Raw genomic sequence first — 11,180 nt, forward strand, 5'->3', positions numbered from 1 at the left:
GGAAACTCTGAATTTCTACCAGTACTACCAAGAGTGCCGGAGAGCCGCCAGAGCCTTGATCAAGGTGAGCGGGTCACTGGCTCCCGCGTTCTGCCGCGGGTCCAGCGTGGGCCACACACGTGTATCTGGTACGTGGCCCACGAAGCGCCAAAACATGCAACAGTGAGCTAATGACATTGCTTCCTGCAGCCCTTGACCCTCAGCCCCCAGCTCCCCTATGGAGGAAGCCACCGTCGCCAGCTTTGGGGAACAAATCACACATACATATCGTCCAAGTTTCACGTTTGCACATTTTCACACACGGGGTGTCATCTGCGCCCGTGGGTCTGAATCTCGCTGTTGTCCCTTACTGTGGTGTCTGTATGTATTAGTCAGTCACTGCTATGTAACAAATTACCTTACAGTGACTTAAAATGACAGCGTGGTCATCTCAAGGAATCCAGGGGCAGCTGTGCCAGGAGGCTCTGGCTCAGGGTCTCTCATGAGGCTGCTGACAAGCCGTCCAAGTTTACTTACGTAGTACCCAGAACAAAAGGGGGTCTCCCTCAGATAGCCAACCTCATCACATTTCCGGGCTTCCAATCAGTCACATTCAGAACAGGCCTGCACCTTCGAATGTGCACTTTCTCACTATGTGATGTTGCTCTTGTGAATACTTTTGTTATTAGACATAAAAATAAATTCACGGCTATTCCATTGGCCATACATACATGTTCTCTGTGTATGTATATACGTGTCTGGGGGGTGTTTTTTATACTGAGGATTGAACTCAGGGGGCTTTACTGCTGAGCCATCCCTTGTCCCCCTCAGCCCTTTCTTTCCATTTTGAGACAGGGTCTTACTAAGTTGCCAGGCTGACCTTGAACTAGCCATCCTCCTGCCTCGGCCTCTGGTCACTGGGATCGCAGATGTGCACCACCACGCCCAGCTTAGGGTTTTAAAGAAACATAGAATAACACGTGTTGGTGAGGATGTGGAGACACTGGGAATACAAAATGGCTGGGCCCCTCGGAAAGCGTGTGGCGGTCCCTGAATCATTAGGCCAGGACCCCCATGCGGCCCAGCGGTTCTATTCCAGGGGTGTATCCTCAAGAGCTGGACGCCAGGCACCGAGGGGTATTCCTGGAGCCAGATGCACAGCAGTATCGTTCACAACAGCCCAGCGGCAGAGGGAGCCCACTGTGGGACACTGTGGACACTGTGGGACAGTATCCAGACAAAACACCCATGTGGCACGACGCAACGAACCTGAGGGCCCCTGAGCAGTGAGACACCTCAGTCACAAAAGGACAGATGCCACCCGCTTCCATTCACAGGAGGCCCCTGGAGTTTTCACATTCCTAATGACAGGAAGCAGCGTGGGGTGCGGGGAGCTGGGTGGGAGGGGACAGGAGTCTGTGTCCAATGGGACGGAGCTTCAGGTTGGGAAGTTCTGGAGGTGGACGGTGGGGACAGCTGCATCCAGTGTGGATGAGCTCTGTGCCCCTGGACAGTCCACTCAAAAACGGTGAAGATGGCAAATTCCATGTCATTACATATTTTGTCACACTAAAAATAAGATAAAGATGAGCACATGGGGTCTTACAGAGAGAGAGGCAAACAAACCTCCAGAGTCACAAAAACATCATCCCTCAGATTTCAGACTTGACACCGACTGCTTTTGAGTCTATTCTCACGTCCTAATGATTGAACCACAGCTACAACTGAAAACCTCTCTGAGTTTATGCTTTCTGAAGTCTGTGTCTTCCCTTCCAGCTGGGCCTGCAGCGTTTCCATGGAGTTGGCATCCTGGGATTCAACTCTGTCGAGTGGCTCATTACAGCCCTTGGCGCCATCTTGGCAGGGTAAGGCCACCGTCCTGGTCCATTGTGAGTGTTGGTGAGCCACTGCCCTGGGCTTGGCAGCGACGGCTGGCAAACAGGAATTTCAGACAAAGCCCCAAGTTAGCAGGCAAGGGAGACCCACAAACAAAACAATCTGATCATGGGTCAGGTGTAATAATATTCATTAAGCCAGTACCTTTTTTCCTTTAGCTGTGGAACTTTGTTCAAAGTAATGATCACAGATCACATCTAGAGATTTCCGATTATATGCCAAGCATTGTGCTCTGTGTGCATGATCTGATAACATCTCACAGGAGCACTACGAAGTGGGTCCTGTCATCCCCTATTTACAGGTGAGGAAACCGAGGCTTACACAGTCAGTGGGCAGAAGGACCAGCACCCAGAACCAGGCTCTTAAGAAAAAAAACAAAGAAAATTACGTATTGTTTCCCTCTGTCTAAGACCTCATTTATTTGTTTTCATTTTAATTTAATTTTTATTATGATAAAATGTGGAATTTATATTGTACTGTCACCAGAGGGAACCTCTCTGTCAATAGTGGGAGTTACGGGGGGGCCAGGATGCCCCGGAATTAGCTCCACATTGATGAGGACTCTTTAGTTCACCTTTGGGGCATGGTTTAGAAGATTATGCAGTAGGTATTTAAATAAGTGGTGACGATCCAGTCCCAACGCCATCTGCATGGTCAAGTGAAAGCCCATGTGAACTCCCTACGTGTAGTGTTCAAGCCTACGAATAATCCCTAAAGGAAAAAAGATCGGCCATCTTTGTCTACGAGGGGGTTTCTCCCTCTTGGTACTGTTGACGTTCGAAGCTGGACCATTCTCTGCGGTGGAACATCCGGGCACCGCAGGGTCTGGAGCAGCATCTCTGGTCTTCACCCAGTAGACGTCAGCAGCACCCTCAGGCTGTGACGACCATAAATGTCTCCAGGAGTTTTCAAGGGCATCCCAGTGGGACGGAATCACCCCAGTTTAGACTCCCTAGGTTAGGGGATGCCATAGACCCCTGGGAGACTCTTCATCCCATGATCCTTTGCCCTACTGAGGTCCTAGGATGCTGCCCACATTTAGATCCATGCACTCAGCGAGGAGAGAGTGGGGAGGTCAATGCCAGAAGCTGGAGTCCCCTGGTTCCTATCCTCTGCCCTGTCGGGAATGAATCTGGTGTCCAGCGTGAGCGGGGGTGGCACAACAGCAGGAGCAGCGCCCTTCGCAGGAAACTGAGGTAGATGATCAAAACAAGCACAGCCTTGTACACGTGTGCACATCGAGACCAAGGGCAACCTAAGATCTACTTTCTGAATTCCATATGAGCGTGGATTATTTCTGACTTACAGGTGAGTTGGAATAAACTCTGACAAAGAGTCAAGTTGTGCTTCAGGACCACATGGTGAGACAGTGTGGTGCACGGGTGGGCTCTAGTCTCGGGTGCAACCGAAGATTAGACCTCTGGTCTTCCCAAGATTTTGTGTCATCTGTGAAGATGAGGAGGATTTCAATATACCTCCAAGCCTCCAGGGTTCAATGAGACGATGCTGATTCAGCCCTTAGCACAGCACCTAGAGAATAGTGCATGCCCACAAACAGTGATTAGGGTAACGTTTCATGTAATTATAACCTGCAAAATCCCCTGCACGATCTAGCAGCACAACTGGATCAACAGATCAGAGAGCCCAGAAATAGACCTACATATACATGGTCACTGCCTCTCAAAAAAAAAAAAAGGCACCAAAGTAATCCAATGGTGCTGGATATGCACATGGGGAATACGGCAGCCTTGATCCCTACCTCACACCACGCACAAACTTAAAATGAGGTGGACTGTAGACCTAATCACAAAACCTAAACTCTAAAACTTCTAGAAGGAAGCACAGGAGAATATCGCCACAACCTGGAGTACCCAGAGGTTTCTTGGGACACAGAAAGCAAGAAAACATACCAGCTTGACAAATGGGCTTTGTTAACATTAAAAGTATCAGCTCATAAAAGACACCAACAAGAACGTGAACAGGAAAACCACATGCTTTGAGAAATTATTCATAAAACTAGAACCTACCAGAGAATTTGTATCTAGAATGTACAAAGAAATTCCATAACTTGGTAATAAAAGACAAAAATTTTTAAATGGGTGAAAGACTTGAACAGGAATACCACAAGTAGCCCATCAGCACTTGCAATGGTGCTTGGTGTCATCTGCCATTTAATTGCAAATTAAAACCACAATAGACTCCACCAGCAAGGTCACACGTGAAGGAGCAGAGGGCTGAGCCAGGGCTTCCAGTCCCAAGCCCGCCACCTTGTAAGCTGTAGCCTTGAGCAAGCAGCCCCCCTGCCCTGGCCCTCTTTTTCCTTGTCTGCACAATGTGGAGTTGTCGGTGTTCTGTGACTCATTGTCATGGTGACAACATAGGAGTTGCCACTGGTCATCATTTGTGTTGCTTTCAATATCATTTAAGATGGAGAGGAAGCTGGTGCTGAGGTTGTGTCCTCAAAACTTACTTGCAAACCTGACCTCTCAGGCCACGCTCCCTTAAAATGAGTGAGCACACATGCAAATGTGTTTTCTTTCCCAGGGGCCTCTCTGTTGGCATTTATGCCACCAACTCTGCTGATGCCTGTCAGTACGTCATCACTCATGCCAAGGTGAACGTCTTGCTGGTTGAAAATGATCAACAGTTACAGAAAATCCTTTCGGTAAATCTCACCTAGCACTGCCCGCCAACGACCCCGGGAGACGTCAGGGCTCTGGCCAGGCCTCATCTCACTCCCTGGTAGATGCTAATGATTGAGATGGGGGGTTCTCCCCTGCCTAGGCTCAGGGAGAGTCCAGGACCAGGCCGAGGTCCTGTCCAGCTGCTTTTGTGGGGGCAGCAGATTGGGGTGGGGGAGTTTAATTTGCAATTCATATTAACTGAGTTTACTGCTCATCCTCTATGTAAAATAATGCTTATGTATTATTTTATAGGCACTATTTTATTTTCTAGACACTATTTATTTTTCTTTTAGAAGTGTGATAATCTCAAGCCCATGCTCCCTTGTCATTTTCTTCATTTCTTGTCACTGTTTTCATTTCTGAAATGATCCTGCTTTTCTCTTGTTTCTTTCCCGAGTTCTGCCACTTCCTGTTTCATTTTCTTCCTGGAGGCAAGCCCTTTCTTCCCTGAGCACCTGGATGTCTGCTTTGTGCTCTTCCTTCCTAGATGTGTTTGCTCTGTGACATTTTTAATTTTATGCTGGAATGCTGGATTGCAATTTTATTTTGCTTTGTGGTGAAATTTTCAGGTGAAGGGAAAGTCAGTATGCAAGGAAATTTAGCTCCTCTCTTCCTTGAATCTTCCTTTGAAATCTGGTCAAATGAGCTGTTGTTTCCTGCATTAGCTTTTGGCAGGAGGATCCTGATGGTAGCAAAGTCCTTGGAAGAGACTTCTAGGCAGCCAGATTCCTCATTCAGCTCGAGAGCCCTGTGACAGTTTCCACAATACTCTAAGTCAGCGTACTTCACTTTTTAATATCTCTAGAGAATATAGGTGTCTTGCCATTGATGGCATCTTCTATCACAGCAGTCATGTGATTTCCCATCTCTGAAACTGAGGTACCGCGGTCCTGACTCAACAACGTCCTAGCTAGATTCACTGAGATTCCATAGCAGGCTTCCTGTGACTCATGACTCCGGACCTGGCTCCAGAATGACAGACTTCTGCTCTACCTCCAGCCTTAAGCCTTTGGGAACTGCCTTCTTAAGTGATGCTTCTGTGGGCTCCAATACTCGGGTCTTCACTGCCTGTTCACACTATGGGGTGGCTGCTGGTGGATGGGTGGGTCCTTCCTCCTGCCATGCATATTGGCTTAATATGAGTTTTCTGTCACTGAAATATACCACATGCCCTGTCTGTTCCTTCTTCAGCTCCCTCAACACTATATGTTACAGTCCTGCTTCTGATATGTCTGGTCTCACATGCATAAGGCAATATCTAGGTTACTTCTGTCTCCTAGTTTCATGGAAGGCGCAGTTTGGGAGTGAGGGATTTGTTCTTCTAGTTGCTCTGTATGAAAGATTCAAAACCAGGCTCCAAACCGGATGTCAAGCTCCACAGGCAGAGCTTTGACTTGGGGTAGTGATCACGCTCCTCCTGGTCCTCTGCTAGAATAGTTTCCAGCCCCTTGCCTTCGCCTTCCAGGCTCCTCCCTGGTCCTCACCACCCTTTCCTGCCTCCTTCTTGGTCACTGTCTTGGGTGCCCCCTCCAGCCGCCTCTTTCTGGAGCCCTCAAACTCCCCAGGCTATGGTCCCCTCCAGGCTATTAAGTGCCTAGTTCTTCCCCCTGGAAAACGTGCCTGGCTGTTTCCCGTTTCTTGTCTGAGCACAGTGCATGCGGGAGGTGGCTTTTTCTCTGGGCAGGCTAGATACGCCGCACAAGTACCTCCTTCCTTTGCTCGACCTGGCTGCAGGAATCTCACCAGTCACCGGAACCGTACAGTCCTAGGCAGGGTAGCGGGTTCTCACGTGTCCAGCGCCAGCCACCTTCGGGAAGGAGTTTTGTTGCCTAGGTTAGCGGAATCCTGCCGCCTAGGGCGGGGCGCTGGAAAAGGGAGAACCCAGACCTGCTTAGCTTGCCCACCGTGTCCACCACGAAGAGCAGCAGAGCACTGCCTGAGAAGCTGGCTAGATACGCTTCTCTCCGCGGGCCGTGGTCTTCACCCACCTTTGCCCATTGCAGGCCACTATGCGGATCACAAAGAATCCAGTAGCCCCCAAACCAGTCAAGACAGACAGCAGTGCTTTGCAGTGTGGGCGGGGAAAGAGGCCGGAGTTGCCTCAGGACAGAGCTTAGACTCCTGCCAGCTTCAGTCTTCCCTAAGGCTGGGTTGCCACAAGGCCCACAGAGAACTTTCTTTCAGATTCCACCAAGCAAGATGGAGACCCTAAAAGCGATCGTCCAGTACAAGCCTCCGATAAAGGAGAAAAGCAACAACCTATACTCTGTAAGTGTGGGAGGTGGGCACTGAGGAGGGAGTTGGGGCCAAGCGAGGGAGGTGGGTGTCCTGGGAGCAAGGAGAGGAGGTAAGGGAAGCGAACAGGGTCATGGTGGGCAAGGGAGTGGGGCTCTGCTGGGGAGCAGAGGGACCATGCTGGAAGGGGTGGGGTCATGCTGGGGAGGGGTTGGGGCCATGCTGGGGACAGGTGGGACCATGCTGGGGAAGGGGTGGGCCATGCTGGGAGGGGTGGGACCATGCTGGGGACAGGTGGGACCATGCTGGGAAAGGGGTGGGTCATGATGGGGTGTGGGTGGGATCATGGTGGGGAAGGGGTGGGCCCTGCTGGGGTGTGGGTGGGACCATGCTGGGGAAGGGGTGGGGTCATGCTGGGGAAGGGGTGGGACCACGATGGGGAGGGGGTGGGTCATGCTGGGGTGTGGGTGGGACCCTCCTGGGGGAGGGGTGGGACCATGCTGGGGAGGGGCCATGCTGGGGAGGGGGTGGGTCATGCTGGGGAAGGGGTGGGGCCATGCTGGGGTGTGGGTGGGACCATCCTGGGGGAGGGGGTGGGGCCATGCTGGGGAGGGGCCATGCTGGGGAGGGGGTGGGTCATGCTGGGGAAGGGGTGGGGCCATGCTGGGGTGTGGGTGGGACCATCCTGGGGGAGGGGGTGGAGCCATGCTGGGGAAGGGGTGGGGCCATGCTGGGGGGGGTAGGACCATGTTGGGTAAGGGGTGGGGTCATGCTGGGGGTGTGGGTGGGGCCATGTTGGGGAAGGGATAGGGTCATGTTGGGCAAGGGGTGGGGTCATGCTGGGGAAGGGGTGGGACCATGCTGGGGAGTGGGTGGGTCATGCTGGGGAAGGCGTGGGGCCATGCTGTGAGCCCAGAGACCTGGTAAGGGAGGTGGGTGGGGCCATGCAGGGAAAGTGGGTGGGAGCGCCTAAAGGAAGTGGGCTGAGAGCAAAGGAGAGGGTGGGGCCTTGCGATGGGATGGGTGAGGCTTTATGATGGAAGTGGATGGGACCTTGTAATGGGAATCCGGGGACTTTTGGACCCTTTTTCCTTTTCCAATGGGAACATTTCTGTCTGGTTATTAATTGTTGTATAATAACACATCTCCAAAGTTGGTGGACTAAAACAGCAACAACCATTTCACTATTTTTTTCAGAATGTGAGGGTGATTGAAGGGGTGTATTAAAACGTATTTTTAAAATGTATTTTTATGAGTAAAAATTGGGTATATTTATGCAGTACAACACGATAGTCTGGTATATGTATACACTGTGGAATAGCTAAATCAAACTATTCACCATATGCATTACTTTAAACACTTATCTTTTTTGGTGAGAATACTTTAAGCAAATTTCAAATATACAACTCACATTATTTGAAGGTTAAATATTTTACTGATACCCAAGCCATAATTTATTATACGTTTTTCTGGTTTTAGCAGTTGTAAATTCATCTATAATATTTTTATTAAAACCATTCGCTGGGTCTGGGGACATAAGCTCAGTGGTAGCACACTTGCCTAACATGCAGGAGGCCTGAGTTCCGTCTCCAGTACCACAAAAGATAAAAATTAAAAATAAAACCACTGACCACTTTAGAATATGTAAATACCAGGTGCACACGTTTTTCTTTTGGCTGCGGGTTCTGCTGTGGCTTGGGCCCAGTGGTCCTATTAGAGTCAGTCTTTATTTAAAATTCTGATATAGTCATCAGAATTTTTGCATTAATAGTGACTTTTGAAGTATTGCATTAAAATACTATTTATCTTGATTGCCCAGGTGTGTGTGCCTTAATTCCATGCCCTAGCCAGACCTCTAGTCTTCACCCTGGTACCAGCTGTGGCTCCTGCGGCGTCTTTCCCGGTCTCTCTGTGATTTTGCCATATGGCCCCATAGCTGGTGACGAGATCGCAGACTCATCTGCTGGCTCAGTTTCCCTCAGGGGACGTCCCGCAGGGGATGTCCCACAGGGGATCTGGAGAGGCGGCTGGCCGGGTGGACGTGGCTTTGCCTTTTATGACCTACTCCGGGAAGTTGCATGGCCAACCCAAAGTTCTGCCAGGAACCACAGGGCAGGGACGTCACCTCTCACTGAGGGAGGGGCAAAGCCCCCAAGGAGTGTGTGACACTGTAAATGGTGTCACCGTCATTTTTATACTCTGCCGTTGTGTCTTTTTATGTCAATAAATGATTGTGACTGACAGATCTATTAGACAAAGGAGGGTTGTTCGTTCTTGACTTTTATTTAAAAGTATCTATTATCTCACTGAAGTTAGGGTAAGGGACTTGCAAAGGGCCATAGTAAGTTCCTCTTATTTACTTTCCCATCCATTGTTTGCTTTATTTGAAAATCAATGCAGTGTTGTACACACTCATGGTGCAGAGTGTGACGTCTCGCTCGCTGCTAGTGATAGGCAGGGGTCACGCTGGTGTCGTTGGTGTCTCCACCGCTCAGATATTCATCCTTTCTCTGCTGGGAACATTCAAAATTCTCTCTATGGCTATTTTGAAACACACGAGTTCACACATAGTTGTGAACTGGCTCTTCCACAGTGCTGTGGAGTGGAAGCTATTCCGTCAACCTGTACCATCCTGCTTCCCCCGCCCCCAGCCTCAGGTAGCCACTCCTCTGCCCTCTACTTCCTTGACATCGACTTCAGCTTACACACGTAGGTACATCAGTGTGCGGCATCCACCTTCTGCACCTGACTTATTTCACTTAACATCCCCTAGTTCCATCCATGTTGCTGCAAATGACAGAACTCATTCTTTTTCTGGCTGAGTAGTATTCCACCACGTGAATGTAGAGCACATTTTCTTCCTCCATTCATCACCAGTGGACAACCCATTTGATTCCGTGTTCAGGCTACCGTGGACAGTGCTGCGATGAGCCCGGTGCGCATGTCCTTCAGTGTGCTGATCCCAAGCCTGTCGCGGGACAGCTGGACCACGTGGCAGTCTGTCTAGTTTTAGGAGGCGCTGCCATGCTGCTCTCCATGATGGCTTCGCTTGTGAATTCCCACCCACAGCATGAGACTTCCTCTTTGCATCCCTGAATAAGTCCCTTTTAAATGTGCATGAGTTTAGACTCTCAGACCTGCTGCTCCCTGAGAAATCCTACAAAGCATGAAGTTCATTTGATTTTCTCTCCATGCAAGTGGGAGAACAGTTGGCAACGATCCTTTGTGGGCAGTCACAACTCATCAGCTTCTGTGCCTTTCAGAAAACAGAAATGTCCTCTTGGGGTAGGTGGGGGCTTACTATGTTGCCCAGGCTGGCCTCCAGCTCCTGGGTTCAGGTGATCCTCCTGCCTCAGCCTCCCGAGGAGCCGGGACCACAGGCATGCCCCACTGCTCCAGCTTCAGAAATAGCCATTTACACGGTAATACCAGGACAAAGACTAAGTGAGGGAACCAATCCGAATTAGGTGCTTAGAGGTTCCAAGTGGACAGTTACTTAATTCTTGAATAACTTAAGACTCCTGGTTAGAAACGGCCCTGACATCAGGGTCTCTCAGCTGTTGCTGGTGACATCTGTTACAAGGGGCTGTCCTGGGTGTGGTGGCATGTCGAGCACACTCCACCCTCTAGATGGCCCGATGTCCCCTGGGTGGCGGAACCACTCCTGGTTGAGGACCCTGATTTGCAGGGGACGGTTTTGTGACACAGAACAGCATCTGCTCCACAAGAGAGGGCAGACCCCACCTCTTAAGATGCAGTGTAGGAACACGTTCATCAGGACTGAGAGCAAAAGAAGCTCAAACGTGAAATCTGGGAGTGGAGAGGGCACCGTGACAAGCGAGCAGGCGGCCGTGAGGCCCAGCAGGCCCCTGTCCCAAACTGTTCCAAGAGGGAGGGTAGGATTAGACCAGCCTGGGTCTCCAACCACCCATGGCCATGGAAGGGGTGTCTTCTACATGCCTCGAGGAAGCACCTTTTGGGGGACAGCTTAGGTCATCTCTCAGAGAAAGAACAGGACTCCCCAAAGGGCCCTGCGCACCGCTGCTCTCCCATCACCCTACTTGTTAGATGGCCCGGGCCAGGGGTCTCACCGGCTCAGGTGGAGGACTTTGCAGGTCCTCCATTGGGAATTCAGTGCTCACCCCCATCCAGCGGTTCTCTGGGAGTCAGAAACGGGACTTGCGGGGGTCCCATGCGGCGCACAGTTCACGGAAGCCCATGTGGTGTACAGTTCAGGTTGGCTCCGGGGCACCAGCTTCGAGGGAGTGGAGAGCAGGCTCAGGCTCTGCAGTCGCGCGGGGTGGCTCTGCAGGCTCGTTCCTGTTTCTTTGCTGTGTGACCTTAAGCAAACACCCACCCCCTCCGCGGCTTCCTCCTCTGCGATAA

This window comes from Sciurus carolinensis, chromosome 17 (genome assembly GCF_902686445.1).
Source record: "Sciurus carolinensis chromosome 17, mSciCar1.2, whole genome shotgun sequence".
NCBI lineage: Eukaryota > Metazoa > Chordata > Mammalia > Rodentia > Sciuridae > Sciurus > Sciurus carolinensis.